The sequence below is a fragment of the Lycium barbarum genome, chromosome 8 (genome assembly GCF_019175385.1).
Source record: "Lycium barbarum isolate Lr01 chromosome 8, ASM1917538v2, whole genome shotgun sequence".
Taxonomy (NCBI): Eukaryota; Viridiplantae; Streptophyta; class Magnoliopsida; order Solanales; family Solanaceae; genus Lycium; species Lycium barbarum.
This window is the reverse complement of record NC_083344.1, coordinates 49,904,786-49,928,493: the sequence shown is the minus strand read 5'-3', so window position 1 is coordinate 49,928,493 and position 23,708 is coordinate 49,904,786.

The window sequence follows — 23,708 nt, the reverse complement described above, 5'->3', positions numbered from 1 at the left end:
CCGAGCGAGCATAAGGCGCCATCGAGGTATGTGAAGCACTTCTATACGTTCCTAGGCATGTTCTGGATGTGGTAGGCTCGGCCGCGAGCCTTAGGTCCGACTCCGTTCCCCGGAATTCGAGACGGAAAACCGCTCCAATTCCTTCAGTTCAATTGAACCTATTTTCTTACAAATTGTCCTTAAAGTGAGATTTTGCACAAAACTTCCCCAAACGGAGTCGGAACACTTCCGAATGAGTATGGGTGACCTCATAAGGTCAATCATCAGTAATTTACGTATGTAGCCTCGGGTTGGTCCGAGGTGGGCCCACAAGGCCCGATACTTCCGGTATGATTTTTAAAATACTTCTGTCTTGGTCCGATCTTCTCCAAAAACTTCTGAACTATTATTTTGTGTAATTTATACAATATGATTTCTGAACATCCGAGCATCCCATTCTGAAAATCTGTCGTGCCTTCCTAACTAGGATATGAGCGCGTGCTATGCATACTATCTGGATATTCTGATTTTGGCTCGCCGTTGGGCACCCTTCTGATTGATCGAGTCTGTATGTTGAGTCTGTAGGTAGGTGGTTTCTCATTTATCGATTCGTGTCTGTCTCAATGCATTCTTTCACTGCGACCCGGGATCGTGCATAATTCTCTGCATTGTTCACCGCGTCCCTCGGCGTACGGGCCGGGATCTGTATGTCTGTATGATCTGTGTATGGGGATGGCGGCCAGGATGGCATATGATCTGATTTGATTCTGTCTGTCCACCGCGTCCCGTACTAAGAGGGCCGGGTTCTGTTACCGCGCCCCCAGACAGGGCCGGGATCTGTATGAATATATGCGTGTGCCATCTGTATTTATAAAGCACACGCCTTTGTATGATTTTGTATGACTCTGTGCTACTCTGCATGCATAATTCTGTCCGTCATATTACTGTCTGTCCGTCTGTGTTACAACTATTTCTGTATGTCCGTATGGCTTCTGCTTCTGTATGTCCGTATGGATTCAGATTCTGCTCGTCTGTCCGTATTATGATTCCGTCTGTCTGTCCGAACTATAATTCTGTTCATTTGTGTGTAACACGATTCTGTATGTCTGTCTGGATCATAACTCTGTCCGTCAGTTTGACTTATGATTTTGCCCGTTATATTACTGTGACTCTAGTTCGGACTATGTTTATATCTGTTACGTTGCTGCTTTACATACTCGGTACATTTTCCGTACTGACCCTCGTTCTTCGGGGGCTGCGCTACATGCCCGCCGGTACAGACGCGCCAGGTGACACGCCGCCAGCGTAGGTTCTGACTCTGCCATTCGAAGAGCTCCTTTGACTCGGAGCATATCTTTTGGGTATATATTTTCTGTCTTCTGTGTACTCCGTATGTATGTATATTCTGGGTACGGCGGGGCCCTGTCCCGTCATATGATTCTGTATGTCTGTAGAGGCCTGTAGATAGATGTGTGGGTTACGGGTTTCGTCTGTATGTTAGCCTTATCGGCTTACTTGTAAATGTCTGTATGTTCAGGTATATATGTATATATACGTATGGTTGCGCGCGTGCCGTATTTGCATCGGCCTATTTCCGTACTTCTGTTTTGAAACGAAAAGAAAAAAAAATCTGTATGATTCGAATTCGATCAGATAGGTACGTATGGGTATCCAGTTAGGGTACCAGTCGCGGCCCACGGGGTTTGGGTCGTGACAGTATGTATATGCTATCTGCATCTGTATAAGCATATGACTCTGTATGACTCTGCATGCATGATTCTGTCTGTCCGTGTGGATTATGATTCCGTCCGTCCGTCTGGATTATGGTTTCGTCCGTCCGTCTGGATTATGGTTCCGTCCGTCCGTCTGGATTATGATTCCGTCCGTCCGTCTGGATTATGATTCCGTCCGTCCGTCTGGATTATGATTCTGTCTGTCCGGCTGGATTATGATTCTGTCCGATACATTTTTGCCCGTCCGTTTGGATTATGATTCTGTCTGCTATATTTCTGTGCTTCTGGTTCAGACTATGATTATATTTGTTATATTTTCGCTTTACATACTCGGTACATTTTGCGTACTGACCCCAGGTTCTTCGGGGGCTGCGTTACATGCCCGCAGGTACAGACGCACCCGGTGATACGCCGCCAGTCTAGGACACTGATTCTGCTATTTTGGGAGAGCTCCTTTGATCCGGAGCGTGTACTTTTGGTATATATCTTCTGACATCTATATATTCTGTATGTATGGTAACTTGGGGTACGGCGGGGCCCTGTCCCGTCATCTGATTCTGTATGTCCGATTAGAGGCCTGTAGATATGTATGTGGGTTATGGTTGTCACTGTTCAGGTAGGTATGTACGAGTTTGCTATTATGTCTGCTATGATAGCCTTAACGGCTTAAGTGTAAGTCTAAGTATGCTTATGTATGTATATGTTCTCGTGCGCTGTATTTTATTTTATTATGGATCCGTGTACAGCTAATGTGAATTAGTTTTTTTGGGCACGCCAACTCTGGTAGGTAATTACGTGCGGGTATCCAGTTAGGATACCAGTCACGGCCCACGGGGTTGGGTCGTGACACTACAGCTGCCCAGAAAGGAAAATCTACGACGAAGAAGCGGGCAGAAAGGGAGCCTCCGGCAAATGTAGAGGAAGGTGAATCACAGAATGAGGCCTCGCCTAATGTAGGAGAGCAGGGAGGAGCCTCAGTCCCAATTCCTCCGCCAGTTGCTTCGGGTCAACAGGTATCCGAGGCCATACATTTGTTGACACAGTTGGTCGCCGCTCAGGCACAACGACAGAATGCGGGCCCAAGTGATCGATCGGCCAGTACGAGAGCCCGTGATTTCTTGACTTTAAATCCTCCGGAATTTTTCAGGTCGAAGCCGGATGAGGACACCCAAGGCTTTGTTGATGAGATGTTGAGGACGCTGAAACTTATGCATGCTTCTGAGACCGAATCGGTAGAGTTGGCCTCTTATAGACTCAGTGATGTGGCGGTGCTATTGTACAAAAATTGGATGATATCAAGAAGAGAGAATGCACCACCTCCCGTTTGGCAAGAATTTGTAGATGCCTTTATTCGTCATTACTTTCCGCCTGAGGTCCGCCGTGCTAGAGCGGACAGGTTCTTGCATTTAAACCAAGGAAGTGTGAGTGCCCGAGAGTATAGTATGCAGTTTAATTCTCTGGCCAGGTATGCCCAGACTATGGTGGCTGATATGGGCGATCGGGTTCATAGATTTGTGAGTGGTTTGGGGCCACATCTATTTAGAGATTGCTTGACAGCCTCCTTGCAAGACGGGATGGATATTTCCCGAATACAGGCACATGCTCAGAACCTGGAGGAACGACAACAGCAGCAAAGAAGTGATCGGGATAATGACCGAAGGCAAGGTAAGAGAGCTAGATCTACGGGGGCAAGCAGTGAGTATAGAGGAGGATCGAGACAGATGCATTCTAGGCACTCAGGTCAGTCAGCGACCAGTGCGCCTCCCCGGTTCTCAGATAGGAGGTTTGACCATTCTTTTCAATCAGGGCAGGGCCAGAGTTCGAGGGCCTCAGATTTTCAGTTCAAGGGAGATTTTAGCCCGAGGAGACCCCCAGTACCGCGGTGTAGTCAGTGCGGCAAATTACATTCCGGACAGTGTCGTCAGGGTACCGATGCTTGTTATGCATGCGGGCAAGTTGGTCACATGATGAGGGATTGCCCTTCGGTGAGAGATAGAGCTGGGACTCAGCCCACAGGTTCAGCAGCGGGTTCTTCTTCGGTGCGTCCGACAGCACAGACTTCCCAGACTACAGCAGGTAGAATTATCCGACTCATGATCTCGAATTGGCTGCGGTTATTCATGCCTTAAAGATATGGAGGAATTATCTGTACGGTGTGCACGTCGATATCTATACAGATCACAAGAGTCTTCAACATATTTTTAAGCAGAAGGAGTTGAACCTACGGCAGAGGCGGTGGTTGGAATTGTTGAAGGATTATAACGTGAATATTTTATACCACCCCGGGAAAGCGAATGTGGTAGCAGACGCGCTTAGCCGCCGATCAATGGGAAGTTTAAGTGAAGTCCCTTCAGAAAAGAAAGAAATGGTTCGTGAGCTCTATCAACTAGCAAATCTTGGGGTATGTGTAATTGATTCGGGTAATGCAGGAATTAGTGTTAATGATCCTGCGGTCTCGCCCTTGAATGCGGAGATAAAAGAACGCCAGTACGAAGATCCACAGATCTGTCATCACAGGGATATATCCCGTGAGAAAGAGAAGTCTCCATTTGCAGTTTCCATAGATGGGGTTCTTAGATACCGAGACAGACTGTATCCCGGATGTGGCAAAATTACGCCAGCAAATTTTAGAAGAAGCTCATCATTCTCGATATTCCATTCATCCAGGTACGACCAAAATGTATCACGATCTTAAATTGCTATATTGGTGGAATGGCATGAAACGAGACATAGCGGCGTTTGTGGCGCAGTGTCTGAACTGCCAACAGGTGAAAGCAGAACATCAGAAGCCAGGGGGCTTATTGCAAGCAATGGAAATTCCTCCCTGGAAATGGGAGGAGATTAATATGGATTTTATTGTGGGGTTACCCCGCTCCCGAGGCAAATATGACTCTATATGGGTGATCGTGGATAGACTCACGAAAGCAGCTCATTTCCTCCCAGTCAGAACCACGTATTCAACAGAAGACTATGCCAGGTTATATTTAAAGGAAATTGTGCGCCTTCATGGGATCCCTTTGGCCATTATTACTGTTATATCCCGTGTTTTCGCACATTTGGAAAATTAGAAATAATCTTGACTTGTATGAAATAAAGTCATAATTGATTATATTTAGCACATGAGTTGTTTGTGAAAGAATATTAATGTGGAAGTGTCGAGGGAGACTAAGGGCAACTTTGGAATTTTGGAAATTATTTTCGGGAATTACAAAACAAGAATTATAACCAAATGGGCTCAAAAGAATAAGACACAAAATTGAGGCCCAAAGCCAAGGGTGGCCGGCCATTTATGGGGGTCCAAGCCCATGGGAATTAATTAAATTCCCATGTGGTTAATTGACTTATATAGTAGAAGGTTCAAGAAAAAAATAAAGAGAAAGAACAAAAGGAGAGAAATAAGAAAACAAGAGAGAGCAAGAAGAAGGGTTTTGGGTTTGACTAGGGGAGAGCAACCCTCAAACATCTTCCTCCAAAAATTAATTTCTTGTTGAAATCCTACTAATTCAAGGTCCCTTGTCAACTTGTGTAGTTGGTTTGGAAGGAAGAGGTCTTGGTTCATCAATTTGATCATATATCCAAGAGAAGAAGACTAGAGAAAAAGGTAAGAATTTATCCCTTATTATTGTGTTATGAAGTCTTGTTTGTGTTGTAGTATGTAGAGATGAGTTGAAAGTATAGAAATATGGAAGATTCCATAGTGGGTCGGAATTTAGAGTGTAGCCGTGAGTGTATATATATGGTATACATATATAAGTTGAATTTTATGTTATATTCTAATTGTGTGGATGAGGGTATTCACATTGGAAATGAAAGTTGAATGAATTTAGTTGAGTTTGGTAATGTAGTGCTTGGCCGTGTGGTATGAAGTTGGTGGAATGGAAATGAATTAATTTTGTTTAATGTATTAGTTGTGTTGTTGTGATGCTTGCAATGTATATGAAGATAAAACGATATAAGTTTGCATTGAAATGGAATAGAGAAGCTTATGTCATTTTAGTATGATTTTACGACATTGTGAAAATGAAGTTGTTAGGTTGCAAATTATGATGATCATTGACGAATTTGGGAGTTGGAAACATGTTATGAATATGTATGCCAAAGATTAGAAGTTTTGAGTGAATTATGACTTTGGCGGAAAGTTTGTATATTGTGTATATCGTGTGTATAACTTGAGGAAACGATATGAAATGCTTCTAAACTATGTTGTGGTGATCTAGATTGATAATGAATGTGAAATCATTGAGATTAGTTTGAAAGTTAAGGTTAAAGTGAAGGTTATGTCCTTTTGTTAAAATGATGGCTAGTCGAATTATATTGTGTTCCTAATGTTTGTTGTTGATGTTGATGTTGTTGTTTGGGTTGTTGTTGATGATTTTGAGCCGAGTTGAATTCTCGGGGGTGCTATATGTATAGGGGAAGTTCTGCCGAAATTTCGGTAGAAAAATATGAGTTGAATCGAATTCGTAGCATCTATAACTTACAATTGGTAAATGTGACCATTTGCAGATTTTCGACGAAACGGGAAGTGATCTTGGATAGGCGTGCAAAGCTCAAAAGGTATGTAAAGCTACCCCGATCCTTCTCTTGGCATGCCTAAGTGTATTAGAATCGAATTCGGGCCTCGAAAGACCTTCTGCCCCTCGGAAATCCGCAAGTGAAAATATCACATTTTCTTCCAGTAAGATTGAACTCTTTTGGTATGCTTTCTTGGAAATTATGCAAACTTTCTCTAAGCTCCTTGGAAAGCTATAGAACGTCCGTAGAACCTTTGTAGGTGACCCCATAAGTTTAAAATATGTAATTTGAGCCCACCGCCTTGCTTGTCCCGAGGTGGGCCCACTATTCCCGGTTTTGCCCGTATTGTACTCAAGTCTTACTTTCGAGCGGTTTTCGAAAGAAATGTTTTGACTACCATTCTAATTACTTAACAATCATTGTTTTAAATATTCCATTAAGTCTGATAAATTGTGTTGACACTCGGAACGACTTCAGAAAGGTTATACTCTGTAATTCACGATGATGTCCGAAACTCATTTATTATGATCCCTTCCGACTTCATTGGATCGGTTGTCTTTGATATGCCTCATCGAGTCTACGGAAACATTTATGATATTTTAATTGCATTAATCTCTCACTACTCCACTCGTGGATGCCCCAATGTTTCCCACACTGAGCCCGGGCCAGGATATGTTCTCAAGCGTGATCCTTTGCGTTGTTCGCCATGCCTCGATGTGAGGGGGCAGGTATACGCGTACATGGGTTTGTGGAGTATGTTGTGCCATGTACGTTTGTTCTGATATGATTTGCTATGGCCATCTGATATGATATATTATGTGACGGGGTTATGCCCCCATTCTGATTCTTCTGTGTTGTGGCACCAGCGTCGGGAGGGTGGCCACGTTCTGTCTGCCGAGTCCCTTGGCAGGGGCCGGATTTGATATGACATATGTTTCTGTACACACTCTGCATGTTTTGAAAATATGTATTTGATACTTTGGATTTTCTGCTCACTTTCTGTACGTTCTGTACCAGTTATGATTTTGTTTCTGTAATTCAGGCTTTACATATTCAGTACATATTTCGTACTGACCCCCTTTCTTCGGGGGCTGCGTTTTCATGCCGCGCAGGTTCTGACGACAGGTTTGCTGATCCGCCCGTCTAGGATATCTTTTCTGCCATTTGGAGCGCTCTTTTATTCAGAGCCCATCTTTTGGTACAGTCTGTTACTACTGTATATATATATATATATATATATATATATATATATTCGTTCATGGGTACGGCGGGGCCCTGTCCCGTCGTGTGATTCTGTCGGTCTGTTTAGAGGTCTGTGGACATGTTTGTGGGTTGGGGTCTTTATGTACGGATGCGTGTATATGTTGTGTTTGGGGCGATCTCATTCGCCGCCGCGGCCGGTCCGCATATGTTTAATGTGGCTTTGTTGGCCCTGTATGGCATTTGTTGGTATTTTCTGCGTGCAGGGTATATTGGATAGTCCGTAAAACAAAGGAAACTCTGCCGAAATTTTTCTGGAAATTATCTAAATTTGAAATAAAGCCTTGTCGGCTTCTGCCATGTCATAGAATGCGTTTGATAGAATTTGAGATAACATTAGATGGGTGTGTTCGGGTGCCCAGATCGGGCACTAGTCACGGCCTACGGGGTTGGGTCGTGAGAAAAGTGGTATCAGAGCGGTTCGTCCTCGGAATGTCTACAGACCGTGTCTAGTAGAGTCTTGTTTATCGGTGTGTTGTGCACCACACCTATAAACAGGAGGCTACAGGGCATTTAGGATACTACCCTTCTTTCTGTCTTAGATCGTGCGATAGAGTTGTGTTATCATGATGATTCCTTCCTAACGAATTGTTACATTTGCAGTTATGCCTCCAAGAAAGGCGACAGCGGCCCAAAAGGCCAAGGCAGCAGCGGTGGGAGAGACTAGTCGGGCCCAGAGGGTTACCAGGGCCCATGCACATATTGCTCCTGATATTTTTCCCCTGGCAGAGGGCTCTTCCACACCACCACATGTAGAGGAGATTGGAGCAGCAGCTGCTGCAGGTCGAGGGGCGGCTCCACTGCCAGCTCCCGAGATTCCAGTACCTGAGCCTCTAGCTCCACGGCCAGGGACTGAGGATCAGACTATGAGAGAGGCAGTCCAGCTATTGACCAGACTTGTGGCGGGACAGGTTCAGGGGCACGGATTGGGAGGTGACCGAGCATATAGGCGTGACAGTTCGAGAGCTCGTGAGTTCTTGACTTGTCGCCCTCCAGAGTTCTTTGGGACAAAGCCCGAGGAGGATCCTGAGGCTGTCTGCCCCGAAACTCTCCAGAATACCCGGACGATCTGGCCCTCTTGGGCTGTCTCCGATCTTGACTCCTATCGGGCTGATGACCCCTGTGCCGGTCATCCATGCCCTGGGCGTGCGCCTGAATACGGGCAATATCCATATCGGGCTGAGCGGCCAATACTAAACAACTGTCGACAAAATACCGGTCCAACCCCATAATATACCTGTGCATCCTGTCAGCCATAGTAGCTACCACAGCAGGTGCATATCGGGCCAATGAGTCGAACTCCATACTGTACTCTCGAACAACGCGATATGGCCTTAGGAGCTTTGACACTGACACTGCTCCTTGGCTAAGTCAAGCCCTTAGGTAAATGATGTTCAAATGACGCCAAACTTGGTAAGCATATTCAATAACATCCTAGGAAGGGTGTGTTCACCCGAAATCCCAAGATTCCATCTGTGGCTCGGAAATGCTCGGGACTGACACTCAAGCTCGCATGGGGTCGCTCGAGCGTCGACGACCCGTGGGCTTATCTCAGATCCTTGCTACACTCCCTTTCTGCTCCTAGGATATGCAATGGAGCATATCTATGATGATTGTGGACTCTCGTCCTTCGGCACCCATGTTGGTGCACGTCGCCCGCACGACTGATACTGCCTGCGGGGCTGACACTGCCTGTGGGCTGGCACTGCCTGTGCGACTGACACTGCCTGTGGGCTAGCACTGCCTGTGCGACTGACACTGCCTGTGGGCTGGCACTGCCTGTGCGACTGACACTGCCTGTGGGCTGGCACTGCCTGTGCGGCTGACGCTCGTTTGGCCCGCTCGGGCGCGCAAGGTTGCGGGCGCCAAGGCACAATTAAGGCAGCCCGTAACATTCTCCCCCACTCAAGCTAGGCATCGTCCCCGATGCCTCATAACGCCAACGACAACCCGGAGTTTGACCCCTAGGGGTTTTACATCGCGACCCCAAATCCTGCGGGTTCGCAACCCTTGTGTGTTTTTCTTAAAAATGGAGTCGTGCCCGTGCACTGCTCCCCCAAGTTTCTCCCAAGCGTGCCTCTGCACTTCACCTCCCGGTGTTCACTTGGAAAGCGCCTCCGCGCTTGCACCCTCTGGTGGCTAACTTTGTGGTGACCTCGTTGTCAACCACGCCATGATCCTCACGGCAACTGATGCATCCTTAGGTGGGCTAACTTTGAGTGGTCGCACTCTTGCTAGCCACATGATGATTGTAGCAAAATGGAAAATCCATTTTTGGAAGTCTGCTTCCACCTGGTAACTTACATCTGAGACCTTTCCTGACTAGGGCACTTAGTTTACAGTCAGTTGATGTACTGCTTCCTTTGTATCTTTAGCCCGGTTTAGGATTGGCACGCCTTGATGTGACACATGCAACCCCCACTATGTTTGGTGCGGTCTCTTTGCTGTACTTGTGGAAGATTTTCCTCTAATTGGAGATGCATGGGCCCAATGCTGTCGCAATGGGTGAATACTCCCCCACATGGGTGGCGGTAGTACTGAAATGCTGATGCCGATGTTCCAAGATGTCCTCATCTCTTGGTGATACATTAGCGATTGAGCTATTGGCGAGCAATGGCGCTCTAGGCGAGCGATGGCCGAGCCCTTGGCGGGCGATAGCTGAGGCCTTGGCGGGCAATACAGCTCTCGGCGGATGATGTCTGAGCCCTTGGCGGGCGATGACGCTCTAGGAGAGCGATGGGCGAGCCCTTGGCGGGCAATAGCCAATGATGGCGACATGATGGCGGCCTGATGGCCGATGATGGGAGGATGACCTGCTGGTCGATGATGATGGCGGCCTGATAGCCGATGATGAGGGCGTATGTCTGTTGACCCTATGTCTGCCGATGACTTGATGACCCTAGGTCTGGTAATGATCTGATGACTCATATGCGCATCCCTTGGTATGGCACCAATATCGTGATGATAGCCTGATGGCTATTGTGGGCATCCCTTGTCGTGGCGCTCTCGCCAACCATGCTGTTAGAGACCCTCTTCTTTTGTGGGCAACTCACCTTGTTGGGTGTATAAGCAAGGTCAAGTACCGATGTCATGACTCGGAGTGACTTGCAATTTGAGCCGATGCCTTGGTGGGCAAATTGTAACTGACATAACGACTTGCTTATATCCTGGCATTGGTGGCTGCTTGAAGCTCAACTCTAAACCAATCTGCATATAATATGGCCTCTGGAAAGACCATGCTGCACCATGGCATCTTCGGCAACTCATGTGTTTGGTACCATGTGGTACTGAGAAGAACTCTTAGAACATACTCCTGGTGAGTACTTGATTTTTCTCTGCTCGAGAGGAGATAGCTTCCTACATGCATGACCAGAGGTCTATGTTCTCGAATTGATCATCATCTGCTTGATGCCCGATTCTCCAGTGTGGTACCTGTGTTGCCGTCCTGGTTGTTCGGTATCCCTTGGTTATCATTTGGATAGATCGCATTCTCGAACTTGAAGCTTAGCTATTCCCCACTCTTATGTTGGTCAATGATCTTTGCCTCCTCACCTTGGTGATTCAGCATGATGAAATGCCCAACCCACGCGTCGTGGATCGGTGACTTTTCGCAATGTCTCTCGCCATGCAATCAGCCTAATTTTGGTGTTGTTCCGTGTGTCGGTTTAACAACACAATGTGCGACATGTGCCTCCCCACGCTCAGTGGTTCGGCTCTTCAATGACATTGCCTCCCTACGCGGTAGTTCAGCTTTTTCCTGATTCTGCCTCCCCATTTAACTGGTTTGGCCTTCCATTACAAATGTGGTGGATGGTTCCATCTGCTAATTATGACATATGAACTCCCCGCAAAGAAGCCTGATGATAGGTCCTTCCTTACGTTGTCGCGGCTCCTTGGCGCGCCCCGCTCTAGCTCGGTATCACCCAATGTCTAGAGCTCAAAATTGGAGATCGCTCTCTCTCCATGCTGATAGGTATGATGATAGGTTATTGGCGGTAACTCGCCTCCCTTAACACGCAACCCTGACGAGCACAAGCTGGGGTTTTGCCCCTTATTTTAGGCGTATAAGCCCATTGATGTTGATGGACTTGCCTTCCATTGCTTGCGACCTTTATGACGGCTAGGCGTCTGATGTTTGTAGTTCTCGCAATTGTGTGCCCTCGGGCAATGCTTAAGGTCCACCCTTCATCGAGGACACTCGAAAAGATGCAGCTGTTATGTACATGGACAAGAGACCTTGACTGGGCAAGTTTTTGATGCACTCACCGTCTCTACCTGATGTTCTTGCGAGTCCATGATTCGCTGAATAAAGCTGTAACCGACTGCTAACAGAGTTTTTATAACAGTGACGGATGTGGGCGCATCCCGAGCAGCATAACTCAATGGTGCTACCTGCTGACCAGATGCGTCTCAATGAAATCCCTCTGAAGTCAGTGTTCATTGTGTGAAGCCATTCTTGAAGGTACATCGATGAAATTCGGGTGTTTCAATATGAAGTCGCCTTATGCAACCGATGGCGGAAACAACGGTTGTGGCATGACGTGATTTTACGTAATGTGGTTCATGGTTGATGAAGAAAAATTTTCATGAAAACTGAATACAACCAATCCCCTCTAATCAGTGGCATCTGGTTCGCTGACTTGTCTGGCATTAAGAACATCGCTTCTTGCCTTGATAGGAACTCCGCACTGACCTTCAATAATGCGCTAATGATGTGAGCTCTGTGCTTTACATATTTTCATGCCGCGCAGGTACTGACGACAGGTTTGCTGATCCGCCCGTCTAGGATATCTTTTCTGCCATTTGGAGCGCTCTTTTATTCAGAGCCCATCTTTTGGTACAGTTTGTTACTACTGTATATATATATATATATATATATATATATATATATATATATATATTCGTTCATGGGTACGGCGGGGCCCTGTCCCGTCGTTTGATTCTGTCGGTCTGTTTAGAGGTCTGTGGACATGTTTGTGGGTTGGGGTCTTTATGTACGGATGCGTGTATATGTTGTGTTTGGGGCGATCTCATACGCCGCGGCGGCCGGTCCGCATATGTTTAATGTGGCTTTGTTGGCCCTGTGTGGCATTTGTTGGTATTTTCTGCGTGCAGGGTATATGGGATAGTCCGTAAAACAAAGGAAACTCTGCCGAAATTTTTCTGGAAATTATCTAAATTTGAAATAAAGCCTTGTCAGCTTCTGCCATGTCATAGAATGCGTTTGATAGAATTTGAGATAACATTAGATGGGTGTGTTCGGGTGCCCATATCGGGCACTAGTCACGGCCTAAAGGGTTGGGTCGTGACAATTACAGACAGAGGGGCCCAGTTTACAGCTAAGTTTTGGAAATCTTTTCAAGAAGGGTTAGGTACCCAAGTCAAATTCAACACAGCATTTCATCCACAAACGGACGGACAAGCCGAGCGCACCATTCAGACCTTGGAGGATATGCTCCGAGCGTGTGTGTTGGATTTTGGGGGTAGATGGGATGAGCATTTACCCCTTATCGAATTTGCTTATAACAATAGCTACCATTCCGGTATTCAAATGGCCCCGTATGAAGCCTTATATGGAAGAAATGCAGATCTCCAATTGGATGGTTTGAAACCGGAGAAGTACAATTGATAGGCCCTGACTTGATCCAACAAGCAGTTGAAAAGGTTAAAGTGATTCGAGACCGACTGTTAACAACTCAAAGTCGCCAAAAGTCTTATGCAGACAACCGCCGACGGGATTTAGAATTTCAGGAAAATGACTGGGTATTTCTGAAGGTATCGCCAATGAAAGGGGTGATGAGATTTGGCAAAAAAGGGAAATTGAGTCCAAGATACATCGGACCTTATAAAATTGTCCGTAAGGTGGGACAGGTAGCATATGAATTTGACCTACCTTCGGAGCTTGAATCAGTCCATCCGGTGTTCCATGTTTCGATGCTCCGCAAGTGTATCGGGGATCCTACAACAATAGTCCCGATTGACGATGTGCAGGTGACAGAGAAGCTGACATATGAAGAAGTACGTATTGCCATTTTAGATAGACAAGTGCGAAGGCTCCGGAACAAAGAAGTAGCTTCAGTGAAAATCCTATGGCGAAACAGGAATCGAGAAGAAATGACTTGGGAAGCGGAGGAGAAGATGAAATCCATGTAACCCCATTTGTTCCAGTCCCCGGAGGATATTCAAGGTGAAGCGTCGACAATGTAAGGTATGTACACCTTAGTATTATGATTTTAGTCGTGTGTGGCCATGGATGTGTTGATAGTGTGATATAGCCCTGTAAGGCCATGATATTGTGGGTTTTTGTGACAGGTTGGTAGAGTCAAATTACAAAGGAGACTCTGGCAAAATTTTTCTAGAATTCCCAAGTGTCGAACATTCGAGGACGAATGTTCCAAAAGGGGGGAAGAATGTTACACCTCGGAAATTTTTCCGTACTTGTGTGACGAGTAGAACAATGAAGGGCTTCAGTGTATGATGTTTTATTAAGTCGGGAATGGCTAATTATGAATTTTTTGGAAATAAGAAGGTGGCGGAAAATTTTCAGCACAGTGGTCGTAAAGGGCACTATACGACCCGTAAAGTGATTTATGGACCGTATAGTGCAATCGTCCTCCAGCTGTCCAAAAATTTCAAGTTCTGTCAAAGTGTTGAAATGGCTAAAAACGACTTGGAGGACGGGCCGTAAACTGGTTTACGGACCGTAAACCTCGGTCGTAAACTGCCATGTCCCTTAGCCAAACTTTCTGTTTTTGAAATGCTTAAAAACGATCGCGGAGGACGGACCGTAAACCACAATACGGTCCGTAAACTGTGGTTTACGACCACTGTTCATCCCGACGAGAATTCATTAAACATCAGTTTTGAGTTACTAAAAAGGGACTTAAGCCTCATTTCATTTCATTTTTCTTCCATACAACTCAAGAATGCTCTAGAACTCTCCAAATATTTCCTCCACAAGAATTTAAGAGAATCAAAGGGAACATCAAGATCAACACCACTAAATTCATGAAAACAAGTGTAAGAACACATCAAAGGATCATCTAAGTCAAGAAATCCTCAAAAGGGTGGAACAAGGGTTTTTGCTAAGTGAAGTTTAAGGTATGTTTCATGACTATACCACGTGATTCAAGGTATTGGAAGACTTAGATACTTAAAATGTAGAAGAACATAGGAATGGGTCATGATTGAGTAAATAGTGTCACTATGGAATGGTAGTTGGATGGAATCATAGAAGTTGACGTGTTATGATTATGAATACGTTACAAATGGTGTATAGGTCATGATATAAGTGTTAAACTCAAAGGAAATGCCGCCTAATTTTCTCTTGGGATAACGATGCATTCTCATAGTAAATTAACTAATGTAATACGAATTCTCTCATGAAGGTGACGACGTCGTATCGAAGGAGAATAAGTGGACAACAACTTAGCTAAATGACAAGGTATGTGAGGCTAGTCCTTTCTTTCCAATGGCATGAATCTTATAGTCCGAATTACCATCTTTCCATGAGCTCCTATATTCCAAAACGTTAAATGTCTATATGAGACTTATACGATATGATGATGTTAGTCCTTGCCTACACTCACCTTATGTACTAGTCCTTTCAAGGTGAGGCAGAATGTCCGTAATTGCTCCATAAAGTAATCGGGGGGTCACGACCTTACGTCACCCCGATAGAGTAAAGTTGTTCTCAAACCTTATGCATGTGATTATGATAAGATAAATACTTTACAATAAGTACATTATTATGACTATTTTATGATAAGCATGGCATGACCATTGCATACCGGGCCTAGTTGGCCGGGCAGACACTACCTCGGCGGGCGGCGATACGGATACACCACGACCTTCGGGCGTGGGCAGACACCACTAGTGGGCGGCATGAGATGGTACCCCGGATGCGGGAGGCCTGGACGCGGGCGTATATTATTGATTATCACACTGTCCCGACATGGGCGAGCAGCTTGCATATGATGCATACATGTTACGATGATAAGTATGAGTAAGACAACATGCATTATTCCATTTAGGATTATCGGTCAGATCCATATGCTTTATATTGATGCTCTCATTATATTATTGATGCCTTTCTTCACTGTTCATACCTCTCATACTCAGTACAATATTCGTACTGACGTCCCTTCTTTGGACGATGTGTTCATGCCCACAGGTAGACAGGGAGGCGAGCTTGATCCAGATACTTAGGAGCTGCCAGCTGTCGAGAGCACTCCATTGTTCGGAGGTGCTTATGATTTCTCTTTTGGTACATATGTATATATATATTTTGGGCATGACGGAGTCTTGTTCCGTCCATTGTATAGTATGTCAGTAGAGGCTCGTAGATGCGTAGTGTGGGTAGCATGGTCTCACATCTTTCATGTATACGTGCACTCATTATTTTGATGTACCAAACCTTTCTATATACACAAGTATTTATGTTTCCATATAAGTTATGATATTTTTCTATGTTTTAAGCATAAATGTGATGATAAGGCATTAATCGAGTAAGGAGGGTAATAGAGCGAGCGGTGCTCGGCGGTTAGCCCCGGGTACCCGTCGCGGCCCCTAGCTGGGTCGTGACACTACCGAGGCCCAAGAAGGGACAATACAGAGGCCGCTTCAACCAAGCAAAGGAACAGTACAATAGGAATCGACGACATGAATCAGCCCATTTACTAACTTTATTCTGTGAACACAGTTTCCCGGTCTCGTCAGGAGGACGATAACTTATTTTTGTAACCCATTTTTTTAGATTAAAAAGACAGGTAAGATGCATTTTATCCCAGAGAATTCAAATTTGCACCGCACGACAATCAAGCCAAAAGGGCTATACAGGACTAAGTGCCTCAAAGGCGATACAATCTAGATAAATGGGTTATAAAAGGATGAAGCATTGTAAGAGCGACACAACAAAGCCTAAAGGGATATACAATGGGCAAAGTGTCATAAAGACGACACAATCTAGCCAACCGGGCTATAAAAGGATGAAACGCCATTAGGGAGACACAACCAAGCCGAAGGGCTATATAATTGACAAAACATCATAAGGACGGAAACATCAAGCCAAAAGGGTATATTAAGAGGCGAAACGGCACATCAGGCCAGGAGGGTCACAACCTATGCAAAGGAAAAAAGAAAGATAATTTGTCAAAAGGGTCATATCTGTTATGAATTTGCATTCTGAGAAGGCCATTCATACAAACATTGTAGAGAGAGAAATTCATAGAAACATACTGAGAGGGTCATTCATAGAAACATGTCGAGAGGGACATTCATAGAAACATGACAAGAGAGCCATTCATAAAAATATTTTTGAGAGGGTCATTCATACAAACATGCCGAGATGGACATTTAGAAAAACATGCCAAGAAGGCTATTCATACAAACATGCCGGGAGGGAAATTCATAAAAGTATGCAGGAAAAGCCATACATACAAACATTTCTGAGAGGGCAATTAAAATAAACATGCCAAGAGGTCCATTCATACAAACATGCCAAGAGGGCCATTAATACAAATATTGCCGAGAGGGCCATTCATAAAACCATTGCCGAAAGTGCCACTCATTCAAACATGCCAAGAGGGCCATTCATACAAACATTCAAAGAGGGCCATTCATACAAACATTGCTGAGAGTGCCACTCATTCAAACATTCCAAGAGGGCCATTCATACAAGTATTCCAAGAGGTCCATTCATACAAACATTGCCAAGAAGACCATCACTTATACTAACATACAAAGCATGAAGGAAAGTCGATTCAACCGCGAGGGACATATTTGTTCAAGTGTTAAAGCATCCATCTGCATGCTGAGAGACACATTGATGTAAAATTATGAACGAGAGGGTAATACAAGTCAATAGATGCCAAGATTGTCCGCCCTTACAAAATTAAGCTGGAGGGCCACACAAGAGAACAACTACACAAGAGTGAACGTCAAACATCTGAAAGAAGATCATACTGACCTAGAGGGTTGAGCATGTTGCTACCTAGCAGATAGAAATAAGTTTGAATCTGTAAAGAAAATTAACAGGCTGATCGAAACAGAATCAAGATCCATACGGAGCATACATGTAACTTTTTCTTTGCCAGCCGGATGAGAGAGGGTACCAATGAGAGTCAATCTCTCTGGACAAGAATTAGGGATCGCTCCACACCACACTCAGCCATAATTAATTTTCAAGTTTTGTTTTCATTTGCTCCTATTTGAAAATACCTCAACCTGTAATGACCCTTCCAGTCATTATGGAAAATGTAGGATCACCCCACCAAATACAACATTTCCAAGAACTGAAAACTTGACTTGTTTGTGATTGTTGCTCTATTGTGTTGAGTCCATCGGAGGGTGACGTAGAAAATTAGAATTCCATATGGAATTCCGAGGCCACGGGTGGATTCATATGGTGTTTTTATGTTTATGTTCATTTTTTTTGTTTGTATTTTTGAGACATCGGATGAAATATTGGGTGATAGAGTGGAAAACTGGAAAAATGGTGAACACACGACCTAAATAGTACTGCTGCGATGAGATAGGTACCACTACGGTGGCACCGCTATAGCAGTGTGACCCTCACCGCAAGAGGTCAATCCTGATCGATGTGTTCACTATGGTGGGCAATGGCCCGCTATGGCGATATCGCTATAGCTGGAAATGGCCCGCCATAGTGGAGGTCGGATTCTTTTTGGTTCGCTATAGTGGGAACTTGGCGGCTATAGCGAGACCGCTACAACGGTGAATTGACCGCCTTAGCGGTCGATGGGAGAAAAATTTTGGGTTTTAAGCACGTAGTTCCGAATTCTTTATTCATACAACTCAAACACAGCTCCCCACAAGAACCTAGGGCGAATTTCCAAGCTAGGGCAACAATACTCTTGACAGGTAAGTCTCATCAATCCCTTTCAATCATTACGTATCATCTTCATGATTATCATCTTTTTTATGAGTCTTTAATGGTGAATTAGTAATAGTAACCCTAGAACCTAATAGATCCTATAATTGATGGATTATGATTGTTACCACCTATTTATTATCCAATGGCTTGGGTAACTCCTCATAATCATGAATTGAACTATTAGAGCCATGAACTAAGTGAATTGAGACTAAAGGTTTTATAAAATTGGTAGCTTGACCGTGGGAACTGCTTGTAATTGATGTGTTGATCATATATTGTTATAGATTAATGAATAGTGGTTACTAAGGCCCTTTTTAGGTTGTTTTACACCTAGAAATCATTGACCAATGGGAATGGGGCCAAAGGAAATCATTGACCAATGCGAATGACTCATTGATCATTCTAATATCTAGACTTTGAGCATTCCGAGGCTTTACGGAAGGGAAAAGCTGTAGCAGAGTAATTTGCATTGTTCCAACTCTACGTTTAAGGTAGGTTACGGTCTATTTGAGTTAGACATTGATTAGTTGATTGTATTTCTGGTGAATTCAATAGGATAACGCATGTCCAGTCTTCATGCATGATGTGTGTGTGGTTGAATGTTACACCTCGTACCCCGGAGAAGCACTAGTTAAATTTGAATGTAAGTATGTCGAGCTATGGATAGGTAAACAACTTTGGATTGTGAGGAACGAAACATTATTAAGTATATTATTTAAGGATGAATTATGATCTTGTAAGTCGTAACCGGGAAGGACAACCTTGGAACCAAAGGACATGACCATTATCAAGTATGATTAATTATCAAGTGACCCCCCACCCCCCCCCCCCCCTCCCCCCCAATTTAGAACCTTATAAAAGGGGAAAAACCCCACTTTTTTCAACCAAAAATCAGATTTTAGAGCTCAGCAACATATAGGGTCATTTTGGTCATAAAAAATTGAGAGAATTGAGTAATTTTAGCTAATCAAGACTCGGATGGTGCATAGTTGTGACTATAACATCGTTTTCCGGTGAAATTTGGCGTGGATTCAAGGTGAACATCGGAGATATCGTCGTTTTAATAAGAATATGGTATGAATCTTTCCTTGTTATCGTTGTTTTAGGTATTTTCGGAGGTAGAACGATTAAATGAGCGTATAGCTAATTTGTCAGTGGAGAAATCGGATAAAAAACATATGAGGTGTCTTGTGGAGTATTTTGATATTGATGATTATATGGTTGATGTTAGTATTTTTGTTGTTGTGTTGTTTATTGGTATTGTGATTTCGGGCTAGGCATATAAACAGGGGAGAGGATGCCCGAATTTCGGCCGATTCTAAAGGGGTTTAATTTGAAGGCTTAAGATAAGCATATGACGATTAGCCTAACAGTAGTATGATTTCTCTTGAATGTATATTTATGAACTCGGGAGAATAAACGTAAGTAGTAGGAGGCAAAAAAGGTATGTTAAGGCTATCCTTTTCTTCTTTTTGACATGATCTATGACAAGTGTGAAGCGTAATGATATCCACAATGAATCCACTCCTAGATGTAGGATATCCCGAGTTCCTTGACATCTTAAGTCCCAAAGGGGCATCCATAAGTTGTACGATTTCATAACAATGTCTAATTCACAAAGGGGACATTCTCAAGGTTTCCTTATTCCCATACATTTCACATTTGATTTTTGAGTCTCGAAGGTGACAAATGAAAAGGGAAAGAAGTTCCCATTTTTGACAAAAAGGGGAAGAAGTTCCCATTTTTAAGAAAAGGGAAGAAGTTCCCGTTTTTAAGAAAAGGGAAGAAGTTCCCGTTTTGAACTAAAAGTTGCTCCGAAGGGAGTTTTTTGATTGTTTCCAAAGATTTTCACGTATTTGCATATTTACATACCTGCACGATATCATTTCATGGGGATGGGAAAAGGTCTAAAGCGTTATATACGCAAACCGCCTGATCAACTGGTATACGTTGATTATGATACAGACCTCTGCAGGAGTATCAAGCTATAGAAAGGACGGGACAGGGCCCCGTCATACCCATATGCATATACATCTCAAAAAAATAATAACAACAACATACCCAGTTGAATCCTACAATGTGGGGTTTGCGGAGGGTAAAGTGTACGCCGATCTTACTCCCACCTTGGAAGGTAGGGAGGTTGTTTCCGAAAGACTCTCGGCATACCAAAATACACTGCAGCTCCCGATCAAATGGAGCACACTAACCACCGCTGAGTCGAGGTCCTACAAAGTTGGACCGCCTGTCTGTCTACCTGAACCTGAGGGCACGAATGCAGCCCCCCAAGCAATAGGGGAGTCAGTACGGATAATGTACTGAGTATGTAAAGCATAAGAATAACGTAAGTATAAACATAAGAATCATGAATGAGTTTGTATAACTGACATTGCCTCTGTCGGCGTATAATATGCATTCTCTCAATGATAATCATGCTCATGTACATAACTATAGGTCATAGTGCTGAGTAACGTTCAGCTCGATCCATATCCCATATAATAGTGTCGAGGAATGTACGACCCGATCCATATATCATGCAATATTGCCGAGGAACGTACGGCCCGATGCATATGTCATCATCAAGGTGCACCAGCTGATCAGTTGGTAATGCGTATATAACGCCTATCCATTTTCCCATACCCTATGTACATATAATATATGCGTATATAACGCCTTCTAGTCATGGGCAATATGCATACGTATATGAATGCAGTGCATAACTAAAATGTACACATAGAGCTCTCGAAGTGACATAAGGTCATATTACCTCCGGTGGACAACTTTTGAGCTAACATCATCAACATAAGAAATCACAGACCCATGAACAGAAGGAACAATCATACGGGGTATAGGAACATCAAAGACCGAAGTACTCCTATTGCTTCCAAGAGTAGAGTAATATGGAAGCTCGTTCAATCGCTTGTTGGCTCATAACATAGGATCATGCCAAAATGAAAAAGGGATAGCCTTAACATACCTTGAAGTGTATCTAATCGTCCAACTTCTACTTCTTGAACTCGTAAGTGTACAATCAAGATAACGTAGGCCTTAATTAGACTTATTTACCTCACTTACTAACCATTTTAAATATAAAAAGAGCTTAACGAATTGTGGACAATATTCCCCTTGTAAACTTAACAATCTTTCAACTTCCAATTCAACCCAACATCAACCACAATATCAACAATAACAGTAAAAATATTGTCCCGACCCAGCCAGAGGGCCGCGACGGGCATCAAGTGCTAACCCACCCGGGCACCTCTTATCATACTTTCACTTTACATCTAGGTGAGCCACATAGCTAAATCATACTTTCCATCCATTATTCATACTAATTCCATTGGGCAACAATACATATATATATCATCAATAACAATGCCCATATAGATTTACATAAGCCGACGAGGCTAACAAAATGATATCCAAAGTATAGGCCGACAAGGCCAAACACGTCTAACCATATACACATGTCTACGAGCCTCTAAGGAGAGTATGTCATATCATATAGGCGGGACAGGACCCTGCCAGGCCCATAAATATGTACACAAAATAATAAATACCAAAAGCTGTAACTCCGAATGAAATGCAGCTCCGCTATGTAGTCCCTGAGTAATAAAGCTATAGATCAAGTCTGTCTCCCTGGCCACCTGTGTGCATGACGCAGTGTCCACAAACAAAAGGACGTCAGTACAAAGAATGTACTGAGTATGTAAAGCATGATCAACATCATTATAGAAGCATAATAAGCAACATAAGAAATAGCATAAGAGGGGAGGTAGTAGATTCAACGTCATAGACACTTACTTGCTTTTCATAGGGACTTTCCATTTATAATGCATGATTGTGTACATACATCCATATCCGTATCCGTATTCATATCCGTAGTCATTTACATTTTGTATCCATTTTCGTATTCATAGCATATTCGTATTTATATTCATATTCATATCGTATACATATCCATGTCGTGTACATAGCATAAACGACCATGAAGGTTCGGTGTTTCACATACCTGGCCATGGCAAGGCTCGATAAGTATACATACCTGGTCCTACCAAGGCTCAGGGTTATCCATACCCAACTGCAGTAGTGCGCGCGCAATATGTATATATATATATATATATATATATATATATATATATATATATATATATATATATATATATATATATATTCCACCCGGCCTTATAAGCTCGGGGTTTTATAATAGCCATACATAGGCACATATACATAAAATCCCATAAGCATCTTTAGCATCATTACTATCGTTGTTCATTACATCTATCCCTAGAGGATTACTCATCATAGGAGGAATTTAGTACAATCGTAGCATATCGAGAATCATGAGCTTAGTAGCACTTAAAGATAGAATCATTTGGAAGACATCATAGGCTTATAGAAGATTAGATATTTGACCAAAGAACCATGCCTTATGAAAGAAGGATTAGCCTTACATACCTCTTCGTTCAACTATTCTATCACTTGCATGTTCTCCTTCAATGCTCACGTTTCTACCTTCATTAGAGTTATACTATCATTAGAAAATCAATAGCTTAGCATACATGACTAAAGCTAGAGAACATTGGACAACATCTCCTTTATTTATATGACTTCCTCCATATCATATATCAACTCCCAAACATTAACAATAACATTCACAACATCATAACAATGGTCTTTATTCACCTACATTATCCTTACCTCTCAATTCACTTCCAATCATCCATATCCAAGGTCGTAGCGCACTATTACATTCATTCATATACAATGTCTATCCCATGTCCTTAACATCATTTATAACATAACCATAATCACAACATATCAAGAATCATGACTCAATCAAAGCTATTACTAAAAAATGACACTATTCCCACATTCATGACCCATTTTCTATATTCTTCTACAATCCAAGTGTTTCAACTTCTCAATACCTTAAACAACATGGAAATACAATAAAACATACCTTAGATGGAGTAGGAATGAACCTTGGGTGGAAACACACAACATGATAGCATTTAAAATTTGGCTACACACGACCCAAAAGCATAAAAAGGAAATCATACATACCTTATGATTTTGAAGTCTCATCTTGGCCCTCGTCCAAAGGCTGAAATAAATGTGGGTATTTGGATCGCATATTTTCTTCTGCTTCCCATGTAATTTCCTCTCGATTGTTATTTCTCCACAAAACCTTAACTGAGGCCACTTCTTTGTTTCTAAGCCTCCGTACTTGCCTATCTAATATGGCAATGGGTATTTTATCATAAGTTAACTTTTCTGTCACTTGAACATCATTTACTGGGACGATCCTCGTAGGATCTCCAACACAT